The sequence below is a fragment of the Nipponia nippon genome, unplaced genomic scaffold (assembly GCF_047370975.1).
Source record: "Nipponia nippon isolate SJK-2023a ecotype South Korea unplaced genomic scaffold, ASM4737097v1 scaffold_3, whole genome shotgun sequence".
NCBI lineage: Eukaryota > Metazoa > Chordata > Aves > Pelecaniformes > Threskiornithidae > Nipponia > Nipponia nippon.
In genome coordinates this window covers 76217362-76238003 of record NW_028262347.1, presented here as the reverse complement: position 1 = coordinate 76238003, position 20642 = coordinate 76217362, and the positions used below count along the sequence as shown (strand labels likewise).

General features: G+C 42.8%; 1 protein-coding gene across 2 annotated transcripts in view; it reads right to left on the bottom strand.

Annotated features, from left to right (window-relative positions):
* Positions 1 to 20631, bottom strand: part of STK38L (serine/threonine kinase 38 like) — a 53478-nt gene extending 32847 nt beyond the window's left edge. The window contains exon 1 of one of the 2 annotated variants that reach the window (XM_087766442.1): positions 20496 to 20631. The gene's annotated coding sequence lies outside the window, so the exon portion shown is untranslated. Of the gene's footprint in view, positions 1 to 14259; positions 14385 to 20495 lie in introns of those variants that run through there. The other variant, XM_087766444.1, reaches the window with a different exon arrangement.
* Between the last annotated feature and the right edge of the window lie 11 nt (positions 20632 to 20642).

Here is a 20642-nt window from a genome sequence, read left to right as displayed (position 1 = left end):
AACCTTTGCTTTCACTAACAATGGGAGACTGGTCACCTAAAGTTTAGAAACACAAACCCACTAATAAGGTCACTTCCATCTCGGCTCCACTTGCCTCAGCCTTTGGATACAATTACATTCTTTATGCTCTGCTATCAATAGCTCTGTCCCCAAGTTAAGAGTACGTTTTGAGACATCCTGTACTTAGCCCACTCACTCAGCGTTGAATGACTTGCGATGACATACCAAAATCTTCGTGAGCTCAGTCCTTTCAAATAACTCGTTTTATTTTCTTTACAGAAGGGCTTTTTAAGACAATCCAATCATTTGGGTTTTAGCAGTACCCACTCAAATTGCTTTACTGTGCATGCGTGTGTCGCTGCAAGATACGAGCCCCCTACCTAACCCATTAACCTCATGTAGGGGAAGAGGAGAAAATAGAGGTGGTACTTCTGCTCCATCAGCAAGGACAGAGGGCTAGAGCTAGAAACAGGAAGGGAATAGAGGTGCTGCTGTATCCACACCCTGCTCTGTCTTCCAAGGAGTGCTCCAAATGGGAGGTCAGCTCAGGACAACACCCTGGGTGACTAAATGAAGCACAAGACACAACGAGGGAACTAGACTTGCAGCCCCCACGCAGCCGTCCCTCTCTTCCAGGGTTTACCACGGCATCTGAATTGATGCATTTTAATTTATTGGCAACAAGATAAATCAGTAGCTTGCTGAAAAGCTTACAATGCTGTGCAGTGAAATGGCATTTCATAGCTTGCTTTAGCTTACTTGTATCTTTCCTTTCTCCTGGCTCTCCCCAAGTTTCACAGTGCTGCAAATCTTTGTCCTCTTACAAGTGTCTAAAAACAGGAAGCTCTTCTGTCTACTGAAGTAATTGCATTCCTGTGCACTTAAGCATTTTCTCAGCTTTTAGCAGGCACTTGCATCCAGGCATATTCAAGAAAACATTGTTTTAAGATCTGCTAAATTAACTGGCATAAAAAAGCCCATGCTAAATATTTTGCAGCAATGTTTTGGATCAGGAAATAATTACGAACAGAGCAAGGTCAATGACCAAAAATCTGCTTCCTCCTCAGTTACTGGTTTTCTGGATAAAATTATACTCAGGTCTAATGAAAGATACGTCCCACTCCAAAAACACATACAACTGTCTAAAAGTAAAATTCAGTCACAGCGGATTTCTCTACATCTGGCTCTTTCATGGCCAAGAGAGACAACTTAGTGCAGAAGTAAAGAGGAGGAGCTTCTACCATGGCACCTGCATAAAGTTGCCTTGAAATTGTAATACATTTTCAGCTTTGATCCAAGAAACTCTACTCTCGAATTTTAGGGATGCTGTAAAGCCTTGCTATTTTCTAAGGAACCTAGGGAGGCAGGAGCAGAGGGGGGCTTCGCCTTTGGGAACTAAGAGGGATTTTTGCATTGGAGAATGCTGGAGGAGAAGAGGGCACTAAGTTCATTTTTCCTTTTACTGGTGTATGTTCAAAACTCCAACTCTTGCTAGGCTCTTTTTAGATCACCGCAATCAAATTAAGTATAGTAATTACAAATTACAAATGATAAGTCTGTGCCAGCAAAGGAGCTGACCACTAAATGAGATGCAGAACATCAATGACTGGCTATGGCCTGTGCAATGCCTGTAGTCAGGGTTAATGAGCACAACAGATCCCTCTGGCCTTAAAAAGCTGCAAATGCAGGTAGTGCATCTTGTTAGTATATGCAATACTGGAGAGCAGATGTTTGCCCATTCAAATCCCACTACAACAGTTCATTTCTTTAACTATGATTTTTGGAGAAGGAGACAGCTGTTGGCACATAAAGCAGGCTACCTTGATGAGGCCCAGGATACAGAGAGATGAAAAGACGTGTGCCGTCTCTTGATGCAAGAGAGCAATACATGGTACCATCTTCCTAGTGCCTGAAGCTGGGAAGCATATTTGGAACGGTGGGGATGGAGCTGTGCCATACTCTTACCGCCAAACCATCAGGAGCTCTGGCCATTGGTACCAAAGGTGGAGAAAGAAATATTATTTCATGAAGGAACCATGATGGCAACATCTGATCCCTACAGTGATAACAAGGACAACGGAGAAAAGATTACCATTCTGCCTTATTATCAGACTGGTTTAGGGGAGAACAGTCAATACAACCACAGTTTTGCATTTCAACATTTATATCACTTTGAGAACAAAAATACACTGCAAGTGGGTAGCTGGGGCTTATAATTCTGAGATTTAGAGGTTTAGGTATAGAGGAAAACAGCTCTTTCAGTGGCAAACTCACAGAGCCTCGCCTTCATGAAATCTTGAGTCTTCCTGCAGCCTATTGCTTAACATCCCAACTGCCCATCTCCTCTAGGGCTAAAGAGTGACGAGAGCAGTGCTTTGTTACGGATATGTGTATATACACATGCTCCCTCCTACACAATCACATATCCACCCTTCTAGGAAGATAACAGAAAGGCAAAAAGGAAAAGGAAATAAAAGATTTGCACCTAGGTGAAAGATGATGAGGCTTGTGATGGGCATTAGTTCCCTGTGGAAGTTCATTCTCCAGTCTTGGCCTGGGAAAGCTCACTCAAAATGGGTGGTGTTTTCCTCTAAATTAATCTCAGAGATTTGATTCGATTATCTGGTTTCCTAGTTAAAGGACAAGAGAGGTAAAAGCAGGGTGTGGACAAAAGCTCTGGCTATATCCAGCTGCAAGAGAAAGCGAGAGGGAAAAGGAACAGAGGATATCTGTTTAAGTATCTAAAAGATACTAAGGCTGTACGTAGCTGCTATGCTACAGTTAAACATGCAAGAACGGGCCAATTTCCAGATTAAAAAAGTAATAAAGAGGCCAGTTTCATACACTTTCAAGATTAAATTGATTATGGCAAGAGTAAGAGAACAAGACGACAATGTCTCTAGGAGCAAACCTTTCCCACCAAGAAAGCCTTCAGAACAATCTTGTAGCATGTCCTGAGGGCTCAGCATGCTCTCAACTGAGAAAAGGAGCAAGACTCATCAGTAAGAAGGACTCTTGATGGAACACAGGTCACCTCATACACAGGTACAGGCTTTACAGAAAAGCAGAAGGAAAAGCAACACTTGGGTTCCTGCAGAATGGCTCTCACTGTTCCTTTTCAAGGTGTAAGTTTTTATTGCCCTATAAGGTGACTAAGTGTCATTGTGCCTCTATTTCCTTATCTGTCAAGTGGAGATGAAGACAAGTGGAGTTACCTGCAGGAAACTCGAACAGAAATATCAGTTTAGTGCAAACAATGTGTAAAGATGGAGGCTGGTGGAGTGGCAAATAAAGGAGTCTTTCAGGCAGCAATCTGAATTGCTTGACAAGTTGGATACAACCAGCTATTTCCCATAAATAGTAACCAGAGAAAAACCCAAATAAGCCGTAGGAAGAATGAGATCATTTCCACTTTGAAATATTATTTAACGTTAACATTTCCTTATGGGGATGGGCCCCATGCACAAGGCCCTTACACAGAAAGGATAGACATTGCTGCCAAGTTCTGTTTCAAGGAGTGTCGATGCAGGTCTATGAATTGCTTCTTAGAGGGTCCCTCCTTCTCACTTTGCTGCTCCCTCCAATCCTGGCCACGCACTCCTACAGTTTTCCCAGTAATGCAGCCATAGGCGAATTAGGTGAACTCAGCAGCCTGACAAACCTAAGCTACCAACCACTCCCATCCCCCTGTAAGAATGAGACCATTTTTCCATAAAATCAGCAAGTTGGGTTGTCCCACCCTCCAACTACACAACTGCTAAATTTCATGAAAGAAGAGTAATGAAACATGGATAGGCACAGAGGACAAGGGGGAGAACAGCACTGTCCCTTTTGCAGGCACCCAAATTTGGACTACATCCAAGGATACACTCGTGGTGACAGGAGGACAGGTCTGTCCCTTTTCAGTGGCCAGTAATTCAGACAGGGTACAACATACAACCCAGAGTCTGTGACAACTGTTAAAGAAATGCTCTCACCAATGAGTCACGTTCTTCTTGCACCAACTTTTGCTGGCTTCATTTGGAAATGGGCTGGTGGAGAGGACAGCTTTGCAAAGCTCTCAAAAGACAGGCTAGCTACAAATACTTTCCTCACATCCCCTTCAAGCTGCAACACTAGGGAACACAATTTGTTTGATATTGATGAAAAGGGTTATGGTGGGGCTGATCACGATGAACAGCTGAACACCTATATCCTAGATGGCGTATCATATGCTGCGCTCTTTGTAAACATAGCTAGGGTCATTCATAAAGACCAGGAAGGGTTTGTACTACGTGCTGCTTCTGCTTGCTTCGGAAGCCATACCAAGTGCTCCTCCCGGAGCACTGCTTGGTTCCTGTATGTTGAACAAAGCCCAATGCGGAGAAGCAAGCTCAACCAGCAATGCTCACATGGAGCAGAAGTCCACACTGTGCAGCAGACACAGACATAATTTGTGCTTGAATTTGAATAGTTTTATGCTTGCCCGAAGAATGCCAAAAGCAAGGACTCAGAGCAAAGCCTGGTACCTGATCTACAGTAACACATCAGGAACATCCACCTTAAGACCCACTCTCATTTCTCAGTCATTCCTTAACGTGTCTCCTCTCATCCTACTCGACAACTCTACCAGAAGAGTTACCAGCGAAGGTATCCCTAACACAACCTCTAATGGTGACTTGAGGTGGACAAACCTTTCTGCAAAATAAAACACATTAAATTCCCGGTATTTGCCAATGATGCAAGTGTTGAAGTCATGAATATTTTGAGTTTTCTTTTTCTCATTGCAGATGATGTATGTACAGCGGAAGGATGCTCTTGCGGCTACAACACAGGAAACTGCATTAAGTAACAGATGATCTGGATTCTATTTTATTTCCCATGTACAAAAACAAATGCTACAGAAAAAAAAGAAAGAAAAAAAGAAATGTACTTAGGGTGTGCCTCAGTTACCCTACACGAAAACAAACATATCATTCGTGTACCTAGCAGGTCACGTTAGGAGGCTTAATGAGTTCATATGCACAAAGAACACGGGCTCTTTAGAGAAAAGATACTAAAGTAGTATTAAAAAATTACTTATTAACTCATTCTGAAAATTCATTTAACCTGGCCCCAAAACTTACGAGGCATGTGGCTGCTACTTTGTCATTGCGCTTCTCTGAGCTGCCCATTTGATCAGACTGGACAACCAGTTAACTACTACAGTCGACTGCAGAAGAGGCATTAATCTGTATATTGTGGATTTGGAAGGGTGAGTGGCAAGATAAGCAACTGAGATGTTTTTCACTGTTCCAAGGACAGGGTTGAAGTCTCATTCTGGTTTCAGAAACTGAAGGAAAAAATATACGGGAAAAGGCAATAGAAAGGACAATTAAATACTAATACACTGCAAGTGACCAAGTTTGGTGATTACATTTCCAAGTTGAGCTACACTCAGCCTTGGCGAAATGTTGCTATTGTGAATCCAGCTGAAAGCATTCATTTGAATGACTCCCCAGTCAATGTTTACACATTCTGTTGCTCATATGCAAATAACATTAATCAACTGTCTTTTAAAGTACTGATAAATGGACAACATTTGGAAAGTTTTACCAGTTCACATAATATCAGGAATGTAGTTTGTCACATTGATATAACACAGGGTAGGAGAGAATACTTCTCAATTTCACGAATCACTAGGAAGCAGCTGCTCTGCTATATTCACTTCTTCTGAAAACATAAAAAGCACTAAAAAAATAAAGAGAAGGGAGTCTAATAATATAGTATTAGTACAGAACCAAAACCATTTACATTTGTGATTCCTCAGACAATTAATTATTGCTTCAATTGAGTCTTAAAACACATTTCAACTTGCACTCATTTACAAAAAAAAAAGTGAAATCCCCTATTTTAGAAGTACCCCTGGCAGTCGGAAAAGGTCTGTGCAAAAACTAGCACTTTTTACTCCACAGATCATGCCCCAATTGATATTGAGCCCTACCTACCTCGCTAGCCTAGCTGCATAATAAAAATTTCATTACTCTCCGCAAGTCTAAGATGTTAACACAGGGATGGAAGCAAGATCTGGAGGCTAGTCTATTTTTTTTTCCTGCATCCCCTTGAGTAAAATCTTCCAAAATAAATCAGTAATAAAATAAATTACGGAAATTTCAGCAAATCCTGAAAGCACAGGGAAGCTGCTGTGCTGGTAGCCTCCAGGAGGGAGGTGTGCCCTCCCCCTTCCCAGCATGCCCAAAGCTGCAAAGGTCTCTTGGGGCTGTTACCAAGCCACAAGCTGCTTTCCTCTCCTTTGGGTTATTCCTCATGTTAATAATGCCAGAAAGCATCTTCCTCTTCCAATGAACTGGAGCTCCAAGCTTTATTCTGCTTCCCTATGTGATGAACCTGCCTCCCAGCTTTCAAGCAAATTATGTTTTGCCCTTTTAAAGTATTTTCCATTCAGATCTCAAGGTACTTTGCAAAACTGAAACATAAAGCACATCATCTTGGTAAAGCATGTCAGCAATGGTATCACAGCTGACTATGAAGGAAAGTAAACGAACCCAGGCCCAATCCTGGGGGGACTTCAAAGGCATATGAGCAAGGGAAGAACTTGACCAGAGAACCCTGCCTCATAACAAGTGTCTACAGCGGCCTGGGGAGCAGACCCCTTCCATCTCCACCCATTTATTATTAGAAATATATCCAAGAAAACATATAGGCTTACATAGCACTCTCTACGTACAGTTCTCAAAATATGATGAAAATTTCAATCTGATTTTAGAAATGGGGAAAGTGAGGCACAGCAAAATTAATCAGAGCTGCCAAAATAAAAAATAATTTTTTAAAAAAGTCAACTGTGCAGCACCATACCAGCATCTGAAGCACAAAGAGTAATTTGTAGAAGCTGCCAGAAACCCGAGAGAAGAGCTGAGACATGGACTCGCTGCATCAGTCCTGACTCCTACCTTGAGTTAAGTATTACAGTCAGATCAGGTCAGCACTGGGGAAAGGCAAGCTGTTTCTCTGGCAAGCCTTCATACAGATACGTGTTTGAAAAATAAAATGTGTGCACCTAATGAACATAAAAATGTTTTATGGAATCCTGTTTTTAACACTAAATGGCACAATGAACTACGGGAAAAACTAGAATTACAGCAGGAAACAGAAAAAAAGCTCAGTTGACCTGGGCCCGGGGTTTTTCAGAGGTGCAACTACAGAGGAACTCTGCCTACTTACACTGGTGTTTACCCCGGGCTCTCGCAGCTGGAGAAGCACATTCCTCACACTCTTCTAGAGAAAAACAAAGGGATTCTGACTACGCTGTTGGCAAAACAAAAGGAGTCTGTGAATTCACAAGTTTTTGCATGCACCTGCAGGGATATTTTACTAAGGTGAAGCCAGCGGATTATTTTATTGTTGAAATGTCAACTGCCATATGAAACTACTGGGAAGTCACACAGCAGTATCAGAGCGTCTATACGCATTTGAGGCTGCACAACTGGAAGTCCACCAGGGCCTTGCTTGTACCCATCTTTTTCTCCTGAAAGACACATTAACCTCCGTTCTACCAGCTCTAGTGGCAGAGTCCTAAAATAGTCGCCCTCACAGAAGGCGGAAGCAAACATCTCCTCCTAGTGATTTTTCATCTCCACTGACTACAGAGGACTGTTAAGACTAACTGGCTTGGATGTGCAACCTTTAAGCACCCAAGGGCAGGTAGATGAATCCTGCCTGGCAGCTGATACAATGCCAACTCTCATTGTGATGAGGGTACCTGGAATTAATCTTTGGATTTAGCAGATTGCTTCTCCTGATCATCTCAAAAGCCTGTAACTGTTGGCCATGTCTCTAAGAGGTTTTTCAAGCACTTTTAGAAACCCAGCCTCATCAAATAGTAGTCCTGCAGCAAATGGACGTGACTTACAGTTAAAGTATGTTCCAAGGGCCAAATGAAGCAAACAAAATCGGTGGCATCCCATCCCCATCTGCACCACAGAGCGCTGGGCTCTCCAGCAGAGGAGGACCGGGCAACTGTCTGTAACATGGATAGACCCAGCTCCCACCAAACTTGAGACAACTTGAATCCAGCTGTGGTTTGAGCATCTTGTCATTTTTACATCCTTTAACTCTGGGCACCTCACAGACAGCAAAAATATTCTCCACATAAAGAAAAAAGATGAAGATCTGAAGCTCTCTATATAATGTTTGCTAAAAATACCTCTTTGGAGACATCCTTTGCCAAATAAGTGCCAAAACTTCAAAGGCTGAATTATAATGTTGAAATATTTGTAATGCAAGTTTGTTATGTCTCTTGTGAAGCATGGCTGGCAGTCGGAGATGGCATCTTTCAGCTCAGAGACCCAGTCCAGGCGGTAACTGGAAATAGCTCTTTGGTGGCTTACGTGAAATGAGTCAATGGATCTCAGTCCAGCTCTCAATAAATTAGGAACCACATCACAAAGCATCTGTAAGAGTCACTTCCTTTGTTGATACCATTCTAAAGGCCAAGGACTGAATAAGGTGGGGAAAATGAATTATCCTCCCTCAAAATAGCATGTTCCTTCAAAACACGAATTGCTTTTACCTAGCATCTTTGGTGAAAGTATCCCAGTATGTATTTGCAAAATATGAACTCAGTATTTCTTTAAGTAATATATGTAACCCCACACTTTCGCAGTAGGAAAAACCAAGACCTGATGACTTTCAACATGCCAAAGCCATGCAAAGGACAGCAGCCAACAGGAATATTCCCGTCCCACATGCTTTCTGGAGCCAACAAAAGTTTAAGAGCTCCCAAGTATTTTTCTTTAAGAAAATTTAGCATATAAACATAGGCTCACCTTGAATAAACCGCTCAATTTCAAGGACTCACATCATTAGGAATATCTGCCTTGTCTCTTGCCAGTAAAGGGGCATGAAGCAAGTAATACAAACTTAGAAAACTAAGAGAAAGTAACAGTATTTTAAACTCTGCTTTAAGAATACAGAGTAATTTTAAGAGGACACAGATAATATGGGATCAAAATCTTTGATCATGAACATCAATCTTCATTTCTCATAATAAATCCCCACACCCACAGAAAGCATCATACAGATCCCAGTGAATTAACTTTGCTAGAAAGCAAAGCCATACGTGTCACAAATACAATTCAGAGCAATAGTTTTGAAAAATCAGTTGATTATATTAATTAATTTGAACTTTGTTGCATTCAGATGGCACATGGTAACTGAATATAAACACACTTAATATCAGGGGACTGGTGCTGCTCAGTAAATTTAGAGATGCCGAGTTGAGAGAAAATAATGTGTTTAATTCAAAGAAGCTGAAGGCCTTCTGCATTTTGGTGCTTTGTAAACAGCTGCTAAACTGATTGAACAATGCCTTTGAAATACGCAGGGTCAAATGTGGTCGGTACCTCAAAGAGCACCAGATCTTCCAATATTGAAAAAGCACTTACAAAAAGAACTTGGTACATTCGTATATTCTCTCTCTGCCTATCCCTTAAAAAAATGTCCTAGGTATCCACAACAGAGGCTGGATTATCCTTTGTCAGTCCCTTCTCCCTCAAAGTTGATGAGAATTATACCACCAAATTCAGTATGGGTAGTAGATTTAGCTTTGTATCAACAGAAGAGGCTGCTTGCTTAGAAGCGGCATTGACTGAGGTACCAAAGGAAACCAAGAATTACAAAGAAATCCTTAAGTGTTTATTTTATTCATACATTAGTCATCAGCAAATATTAATCTAGATCCCATTAATCTGGAAAGCCATTAGAATGCATTCAGTACAGCTTCCTTGTAAAAAGTAGGGTTAGGTAAATCTTATTTCCATTAAAAATCCTACACTCTTGGTCAAGCATTAACTACATTCCTGATCTACCCAAGGAAGAGAAAACAGGAAGAAAAAGCATAAGCAGGTGCAGCGCTTGTTATACCACAAGCAAAAAAGCCCCTGTTTCCCTCCCTAGATGTACATTTATGACGGGAGCCTACTTCTGAAGTGACTTCATCTTGTAAATCAGATGCTTTGTTGCCAAGATGATCACCACCCTTGAACAGAAGGAAGCTGCACCCAAAGCGCCGATTCAGACGTTCCAAACAGAAGTCTGGCCTTCCATCCAAGACAAATATGGAGCTTAATCTGCACTGCTCTTACTGTGGTTTATTAGTTTGCAATATCTGGAGAGGATTTACTTTACGATTCAAAGAGAAAAGGCGGGGGGGGGACACACCTTACTTTACCCACATCTTTACGGTAAAATCCAGCCTTGTCTTGTCAGGCAAGAGAGGGAGGGAAAGCACTTAGATTCCACAATGACAGAAGAAAATCTCATCATGCAACTGCATTCTTCAACTGTGCACAGGCAGATCCAGATTCACTATTGCTCCCTAATGTCCTAAGTAAGAATACAGAAGCCTTTAGTCTCTTACTCTGTATGGCAGCGTTCTTTAAATATGACATGACTTCTTCAGAGCACTTAGGTAAAAGAACCAAGAAAATACATTTACGCTAGCTTTCCCAGACTGAGAAAATTACAGTCAAGTAGAAATAAGGAAGATACTGTCAAGACCAGTTTCAAAAGTGAGCTTCTACATGGAAAAAAAAACCCACAAAGAACACTAACAGGTTTCAGGTTGGTTGGTTTTTTTGGTGGTGGGTTTTTTTTGGTGTGTGGTGTTTTTTTTTTTTTTTAAAAGAGAAATAGTATAACCAAAATTGTCATCATCATTCTTCTCCTGCAGCCTTTGCTCCCTAAACAACACAGGCTCATCCCATGCCTGGGGGTCAAAATGTGAAACTGAGACTGGACTGTAAACAAAGCTGAAATTGGCTTTCTAAATACTACTGCTTGTTTAATGAAAAGGGCAGAGGGAAAATTAGCTAAAATTACTTATCTTTATTAGAGCATAACAATTTCCCCCCCAATTACCTCATGATTACTTCCTTTTTCATTTTTGACTTTCCACTATTCTTTCAATCCTTTCAAATGCAGTGATCTAAAGTCCGCATGAAAAAATGGATGTGTATCTATTAACTTTTTTCCTAAATGTTGCTCTTGTAAGGATTATTTTACAAAGCAGAATGTTATTTTGCTTATTTAAACATATAATGGGCAAGCATATTTCTTCATTGTACCCTCGCCATGGCCAGAGCTTTGCATCTTACTGATGAGCGAAGGTGAAGGCAGCAGCATTTTTGGCAAGGTTCAAGGAACCTCTTTGCTATTTTCCAGCAAAGGTGTTCAGCAAAGTTATTCTGTCAGCAGCCAGGCTGCAGCACAAGCTGTGAGCAGCAGCTGAAATCAGTGCTGTATATCAGGGTATATTCAGACACGTGAAATTCTCTCATCTCTGGTTTAGGTGATATAACGTTCATCTATTTTTCCTGAACACTGAAAGGGATTTGTTCTTCTTTCATTTGCCACTACACAATTGGCTTACATGTCTCTGAGCAAAAGCAAACAGTTCACGTGAATCAGGTGCCCCCTGGGATTAAATGGGGCTTAAAGGTACCCAAGTGCGAGCCCAAGACTTTGGAGTTACAAATGAACCACAGCTGTCAGAGACAACGCTTTCAGTATGAACGTAGAGCAAATGGCACCGTGATAGCAGGGAATATGGCAGGTTGTACCCAGATGCCTCCTGAGAAAAGAAGTGGAAAGTTCCTTTAGGTCACCCCCCAGTAATATCAGCACCACTGATATTGATTGAAGGAGTTGGGATTGGAGCTGCAATACATTAAGTCAGCTTGAATATCCATATGTTGGTTAGCCCACTAAGAGATCCGTGGTCTGAGACCATGCACCATCAGGGGGATTGATTGTGTCAGTATGGCATTCGTTTCGTACTCCTCTTTGTGACAAAGCCCAGAGCAGTAAGCCTTGGAAGACGTGAGGACAGATCACCATTCCTGTCACAAGAAACTGCGATACAAGTTCACTTGCATCTAAATTACATCTCAGGTGTAACCAATCCTCTGGAAACGCCAAGATTTACGCGCAAGCTAATTAGCTGGTAAAGATATAATCCTCACCTGGACAGCTCCATCCTTCCATATTATTACTACCATGCCATCACAGCTGAAATCCAAGTTTTCATCCCACACATTTGTTCTCCTGTAACACTACCTTAGCTACATGGCCTCAAATCTTTGGAGACAACTTTGCATTTCCTTGTGCACCTGGGGCTCACAGTGACTTCAGTGTGTTCCTTCCTGTTGAAGGAATAGATGAATGTTGCCTGTAAACACTGCTAATTACTGAGAACTAGAGCTGGTCAAGAAGTGGTACATGCTGCAACATAAGAAAGAAGCTAAAAAATTTTCCAATTTCTTTGAAGGTTTGCCAGCAAAGCTTGAACATCTAAAGCACTCCGCTTTGTTCTTTTCCCTTTATCACTGGCTCATGAAAAAAAGACAGGGAAGGAAAAGAAAGGAGAAGAAAAAGATTTAACAGGGGGAGGAAGGAATCCCCTTCTCTACTCCCTTCATCTTCCAAACCAAAATAACTGGTTTTGTTTTTCCAGACCTTTATCTCCCTTAATCTAAAACGCTATCCTTCTCAAAATCCTATAATAAATTACCTGCATTTCATTTTCTTACCTGAAACTATTTCTGACGATGATTGTTCCTCATACCACAGCTCATCATAACTCAGTGATTTCCAACCTGTGGTCCACAGACACTGTCAGCAGCATGCAGCTGGTCAGTGGGACAGGAGTGGTTTTTTTTAATCAAAGGTGCATGATGGTCTGGGAGTGCGTTGTGGCTTGACAGTAGTCTGTGGTTCACTGGAGCCGAGAACCACAGCCTCAACTTCTGTTCCTGTCTAACCACTCCATGGCTTGTATAACTCGACCTCAGAGACAGCTGTAACCCTCAGATCCAGCCGAAGAATATCAAGGGGGGCTTTAGTGGACTTCAGTTCCACATGTATCTTTCTAAGCAGATACTAAAGGTCGATTATATTCAAGCTTTATACTACACACGGATGTTTTTATTTCCCTCTGTGAGGATCCCCCTACCCTCTCATCACTAAATGTTTGATGTAATGTCTGTGTTCTGCACTTTGGGTTTTTCAAGTACTTCAAAACAGTTTCTGCTCTATAGGTTTTTATTTCTCTTATTGCCATTTTGCCTGACTTCAAGTTCACTCAATTTCTAGTTGGAACAATTCAAAGCATAAGCAATTTACAGGTGATTATTCCAGGTGTTCTTAACATAATTTGTTTTTTATGTATTATGTGAGTATCTCTCCTTTATATTTTATATAAACTCTCCTTCTCTGCTAAATGAAACTCCCTGAGAAGAAAAACAGGACAGAGCAGGGAAAGAGTCTCCATACAATAATTAACCATAAGAGAACCCATCTAATACACTTCAGTATAAAATGGTCATCTATATACCTTGCTTGCAAGACATTTGGGAGCTGAACTCATGGAGAACTCCTGTTTTAATAAACCTTGCTTCTCTGCCCTTAGTCACCGCTTGTAAGATGCTACCTATGCCTGTTAAGATTGGGGAAGGACTAAACAGTAAGACTTTATTAGAAATTGTATTTACAATATAATCAGGGTTGTTTTGTTTGTTCCCCCCCCCCCCCCAACTTGAATGTGAATATTTCCTTTCCTACAGCATTTGCAGAAACCAAGATTCACGCTGTAACTAATTTCATGAAGTGAAGGAAATAAATTATTTTAAACTGTAAGCAGGCAGCTTACCTTAGTAAGAGAAATTTTCTTTAGGCACAACAAAACTTTTGACTAACAGAAGTGAAATCTGGCAAGTCAGTCATGAAGAATATCAACTCACCTGCCCAAACAAGAGTTCTTTACCACTTTAGTGGACTAACCAAGCACAAACAAAAAGCAACAAAACTCAGTGACAAAGATGCACGTCCTTTCTTTCACCTTATCTTGACAGTCAGAATTCGCTGCGATGCACTTAACTGCTTTCTGAGACACACCGCGATCTGCACCATAAGACGACCTTACTTGGTATGTCTCACCAAGTGCATTTGCTACACAAATACCCGTTAACCAAAAGCCATTACTCCACTAAACAGGAATGTGCTTTAACAGTTGGCTGTTCCATGTTTGTAACAGCCATGTCTTTCATTGCCGTATGATTTGCCTAGTGTCCCACAGAGAAGCTCATATGCAGAGCACAAAATTCTCTTATAGTTCCAGATGTTACAGCTTGTTAAATTATATTTTTAATTCTTGTTAAATAGATTTCATTCTGCATATTCAGTTTCTACAGTTTGTAAAAACAGGAACTCCCATTAAATCCTTACCTTATGATTGAATTTGTTCTCCTTTCCTGCTCTGCCAAACACTAAATACCACAAAACAGAAGAATCCAGTTATCTTTAACTTCAAGAAACAACAACAGCCTTTAAACAATGCAGTACAGCGCTTTTGTCTGTGGAGCTACTAATATAAGCTTTCCTCTTCATACAGGACTCAGCATGCTAAAAATTAGTGACATTTTAAGTGGAACACTTCTTTCATCAGCAGGCTGATATTTGGCTGGTGTTCTGGTTACCTCCCTCATAAGGCATCAGCGAGAGGGAAGGGCTGGGAACACATTATGCAACTATTCATTGCAAAAAAATAATTTAAACAAATTTTAAGAAATGTCTGTGATAAACACTTTTCCAGTATAAAAAGCAAGGCAAAGGGAGCCTGATGCCATTGGAGTAAGGTCTGCTATTTCTACCTGGCTAATTTGGAAAATGGTAATTTTTCCTGAAAGGAAAGGTTTTTCTCAGTTTTTATGGGAAGACGCCTGTGAGCTGCTCCTGCCTTCTTCACATTTTCGTTCGGATCTAGCTAATCAGCCAAAGAGGTAGTTCTGAGCTGGGAAATAAAGGGGAGATACCAGGCCACACCTGTGTCCTGTCACCCTCTCCTCTGCGCTCAGTTGTGACACGTGGAAACCTAAGATGGCTAATCCCAAGTTCAGCTTCAAACAATGGTAAGCGAGTTCTGTGGCTAGGTAATCCGCGTATTGGCTGGCTCATACAAAACGGCTCTCCTGCAGACAATGAAATATCGCTTGGAATTTAACTACCAGTTCAGCTATAAGCAGTCTCTTTTTTCACTAGTGCACTCATAACAACACTGAAGCTTTCTACCAAGAGAAGCTATAGGTGTTCTGGTGTTACATGGCAGTTGAGTCAGGCCTCTCCCAATATTAGATTCAGCTTTACTCATTCTGGAAAAAAAACGAAGTAGAAAACAGTGATCTGTGGGAAAGGTCCACTTTATCAAGCGATCCCCCACAAGTGACTGAGCTCAGATTGGTAGTAGTGCCAGCAAATTCAAGGTTTGCATACAGGGCGGAAGGCAAATCTGCCTTGGGAATGAACGCTGCCCCTGGAAAACCCTTTTCCCACAGAGCAGACTCAAGAGCCTCCAAACTGGCAGCGGTCTGGCAGGAAGAGGACATACCTGGCCCCTGTGGGGGTTCTCAGCGATGCCGACAGAAGTTCACGGTATAGCACAAGTGTGCTAGAGAAGTTGTCTTGCGCGCTGTTGCGTCAGGGACAGGGAGATGGAGCCCCACCTGGTACAACCAGGAGAGCCCCCTAAGCACACACAACTCCCCACCTGTAGCAAGCTGCTTCTGTCAAGCAACTTTCTTTTGTTGTTTGCGTCCTTCTTGGCAGTAGCTTCAGGGCAGTCGTGCGTCTTACTGAAGTTATGACTTTCGTTCCCTCCTCCCCCCAGTTTAAACTCCTCTGCATGGAAGCTGACTGTATTTGTAACGCCTATGGCTTGGCGTGACCTAATACCTTCATTTTAATCGCACCCAGCTTAAGCACGGCTGTATTTCTCATAAGCATTATTCTACTGTAGTGGCTCATAAAAAGGGCCCTAAACGAAGTACTTCTTTCTGGTAAAGTACCCACTTGACTAAAGTTTTCTAATTGTTTGTCTGGGGGGCGGTTTGCTTGGTTTTGTTTTACTACAAGGAGATTTAATTGCTAAAATTTCTTGGCACATTTTATAAATGCACTAGCAGTGCCTTACTTAATGTGACATTACACATAGTACTCTCAGAGAACTCTAAACTGCTATCTTTATTACACATAGTAGAAAAAGGTCTCATGACCTTTCATCTGCTCAAAGATTTTAACAAAAAGCTTTTTTTGTTTCCACTTCTGTGGAAGGAAATGTAACAAATTCCGATATGCCAAGATCTGTGCTAAGTCTGCAGCTCCCCTACAGCGTGTCAGCAATCACAGGCTCAAACTCTGGAACGTAAGAGACACAGCTAATATAAGCTGCAATACAGTAAACACTCGTCCTCTAAACGTAGCTCCTCTCCCCATACAGACCAGAGTTATCCCCTTGCTTCCTCCCTCCCGTTCATTCTGCCACCTATGACAAACTCAATCTGTTTGCGCAACCTGTTCGCACCAAACTATTACTTAATATTGTCTGTTCCTTGTTACTAAAAGGTGAATAGTTGTCTCTCTTTTTACTGCTTCAGGAGATTCTTACTCTTGTGAAATCCCATAAACCCAGACTACCATTTTAATCACCCATTGTTCCCTTTTACTAGTAAAAATACAGACGTTGACTGTTCCTTTGACAATCAAAATCTCATATAAGTAGTCTTCTGAAGCAAGTTTATTACATTAAAATTCTAGGTATCTGCTTTCTTCATATTCTATTCAGTTGCAACTCTCATAAAACCACATCAGCTAACAAATTACGAGTTTCTAGGTATAAATATTAAAGACATACATCACAAACTAAGTTCCCAATCTACAGTTCAAACCAGAATACAAAATCTGATGCCAAATTTACTGAGAAATCAGAAAACCAGATATTTGAAGCATAACGATTAATATTCTTTCCCAATCTGCTGTTTTCCTTTGCTTTTTTAACCTCTACAAAGTTTTAAGTGAGATACTAATGCAAGCCTCACAAAATTACCTAATTTCACAAGTAAAACACAGTATTAACTATGACAACTGCTCATTTTAATGCTTCCCATGCTGATCAAATTATTTACAACAAGGAAAATAAGTTTTTTCCAATAAATTTGTTCACACACACCCACACCCCCCCAGTCCCTGTTTTGTTTTTATCGTTGTCAAAGATAAATGTTCTATTCTTTCCTCACGCAGATGCAGGAGCAATGGGACTGCCAAAAGTTATTCTGTAGTAGTAAACTACAGAGCTGCAGGACTTTTTGTACCAATAAAATGATGAAGTCTACTCTTCTGCATTTGGCAACGACTAACCTCTGATCCTTCAAGAAAAGATCCCCCACCTTAAATACAGTTCACCATATAAATTCACACCATGCACTAAATAACTCCTTCCTGAGTTCATAACCCATAACATTAGATTGGGTTACCCTCACTGTTACTTCTTTTTGCACAACAGAAGATGTTATTTAGTCACCAGACTTTGAAAAATCCTCCCTCAACCCATCCCGAAGAATTAGACTTCAGTCAGTTATTTATCAAACCCACATTTTCATGCTACAGTAATGCAATTACTACTGATGGCAGGTCTGCTCTAAGTGCAGCTATATGTTGAAATGGGCTGTGACCAGAGAAGATTAAATGATTTTGTGGACAATAGTATGTTTGATTTATGTCAACTGTCATTACCCTAAGACACATAAAGCCTCTTTCTGCGAGACTAAAAGCAAACCATTTACCATGTAATATCAGCTTAGTAGTCTTTGTGCTGATGAATACTGTATTCAGAGAAGTAATTCTTCTCACTGTAATTTACATGTCTACCCTGCATCTCCTAGAATAAAAATATCAAAGTTTATCAATTGGCTTTACATTTTAACTAACTGTCAGCTTAAACTTGGTGGGAAGAAGAACGTTTTTATTAGAATAAACATGGACTGAGTGAAAACTGAATTTATAGGGAGAAGGTAAGCTTTAAAAACAAGACAAACCCATTGCCTAGACAGATACAGTAGACAAAAACAGTGCTTCTCAAACTGTGACTAAGCTCCTTGTGGTTACCAAAGGACTCAAGAGAGATCCCAAACTCCAGCCCGTAACTTAAATGATTAACAACTTCTACCCACCGTTCAAGCTTCAGGGGCATACAGATAGATGAGCCAAAAGGAGGCTACACAGAAGTCCTGAGAAACAACAGCCAGGCAAGCCTCACCCACGTGCGTGAGTAGCCGTGCATACACTGAACTCCAGTGGAACTTCAGTGTGCCATCCCGTATCCTTCCAACCCACCGGAGGCCCACCAGGGACTCCACTAAGCACAGGATCAGACCCTCAGAGGTCAGCACCAGAAGGCTTGCACAAGCACGTCTGCAATGGATCATTTGACAAAACTTCTGTTCTCCTGGGAATGTGCCCTCATTGCACACCGAGAGCGTAGGGGCCTGGTCCAAGTCCACTGCAAGTTAATGACAGGGTGTGGGTTTGTTGTTTGGTTTTGGTTTTTTGTTTGTTTGTTTTTTAGAAAGACTAACTTTCTGCAAAAAAAGGCAGAAGAAGTAAAGCATGATACCTGTCCACTGTAAATATTTGCTTCTGAATTTTGTTTAGCTAGCGGTTTGGGGGTTTCTTTTCCCCTGAAATGTTTGAGAAATAAGATGCTTAATTTTAGAATTTTTTTAAAGTTCTGTTAAGCAATAATATTTAAATTGAACATATACTATGCCATGTATAATGTGAAAAACATCTGAGTTCCAGTTTCACAGAACTATGCAAATTTGACCTTTCCTAATCCAAGACACCTTTTAACAAAAGCAGGAAAACACATCTACATATAGCACAGAAGACAAAACTGCATCAGTTCCATTAGATACGGTAACAGATTTCTCATATGCAATGAGTGTGGCCACTGCTCATCACCTCTCAGGTTAGTAGCCTATGGGCTAGCATCTCAGTTAACTGCGCAGAGTAAAATTAAGACTGATACTCTTTCACCCCTAAGTTCCTAAAGTATACAGAATGAAAGCAGTTTTTAAGATTTCTGTGTATATTCAGGCATCTTTTATGGAACACGCATAACAATTTAGCGAGATTCATTAGTGTTATATACGCTCACAAATAAGATCCTTCTACTTTAAGCGACTTCAAAAAACTGTAATCAAAACACTGAGTCAGCATACGTGACAAAACCCAACATAAATAAAAATAAAATTCCAAAATAAATTTCACTGCTCTTTAGCAAAGAGCAAGTAAAAGCAAAACAACATGGATATATCCCACCAGATATCCTGTAAGAAACTTTTTTTTTTTTTTAAGTCAAACTTCAGCATTGCTTTTATTCAGAGGCTACATCAAGGCTCGTTTATTCCCATTCTGGATTTTGCAAGAGGAGATCAGGTGTGCAACATCAGCGGAGGCAGCCTTTTAGCAGGCTTGTGAACTCTATTAGTCTAACCCAAGACGTTCCAGGTTAATTAAAACCAAACAAAAACAGGAGACAGCTCATAGCTCTTAGCATTTAACTTTATCTTAGTCACTGCAAATTGCCTAAAGATACAGAGCAGGAGCCGGGCTGTCCAATTACGGGCCCAGTCCAAAACTCCTTTGGCTCAGGGAAATCTTGCAAGAGCAGGTCTTGGATTTGTTCACCCGAGAGTGGAAACTTGTCAGGTTTTGTTTGTTTGCTCGCTTGCGTGGTTTTTAAGCGCAATACAGAGGCAATTTTGCCCCTTTACTTATTTCTCTGTTTTTGAAGAGGGCAGGAGAGGCTTCAGCCCGACGGCCGCGCTGCCTGCCGCGGGGACACCCCGCGCCCCCTCACGATCGCCAGCCGCGACCGAGCCCGACCCCCGCCGCGCACAGCACGGACCCACGCACGCCCGGCTTCGCCTCCCGCCCCGCCGAGCGCCGCGCCTGCCCGCCCACCTCATCTCTCCCCCCGCCGCCCCGCCGCCAGCCCCGGCCGGGCACCCCCGGCCCGCCGCCCCAGCCCCTCAGCGCTCCCTCCGGGCGCCGCGCCCAGCCGCCCGCGGGGCAGGCGCCCCCCGAGCCCAGCCCTCGCTCCCTCCCGGCCGGGGGACGGAGCGGCTGGCGGCGCAGCACCCCCGTGCTTGGCTGGCTGGCGGCACCCACCGCGGCGAGGCGGACGAACTCGGGCAACTTGTGCCGCCGGCGGGAGGCGGCAGCCCCCGCTCGCTCGCCCGCCGGCTCGGCCGCTCGGCGGCAGGGGCAGAAGTCACCTGAGGGGCAGCGCGCCGGCGGCAGGCGGCCAAACCGCCCTGGCGGCTGCCCAGCCGGGAGCCACCCCCGGTCCGCCCGCCTCCTCCCGGGGCTGAGCAGCAGCCGGGGCTAAGGCTGCCCTCCCTCAGACTCTACGGCTATGGCTGCTCCTGCTGCCTCACGGTGGGGGGGAAGGAGGGGAGGGAAGGCAGAGGGAGATCTCCAGTCTCCAATGACAGGGTCCCTTCTCCCCCCGCACCACGCTAGGGGAAGGCGGCTCCCCCACTCCGAGGAGAGGGCCAGGCCAGGCCGGGCCGGGCCGAGGGGCGCCCCCGGGGCGGAGGGCTGCGCCGGCTCCCCGCAGCACTCACCCTCCCGCCGGCTCCTCGCTCGCTGCCTGCAGCCGGCGCCTCTGCGAGCACGGCCCCCTCCCCCGCGCTAATGGCAGGAGGAGGCGGGCGGCGGGAGGGCCTCGGCGGGGGGATGTTTACTGGCGGCTCTCGCGAGAGCCCGGCGCC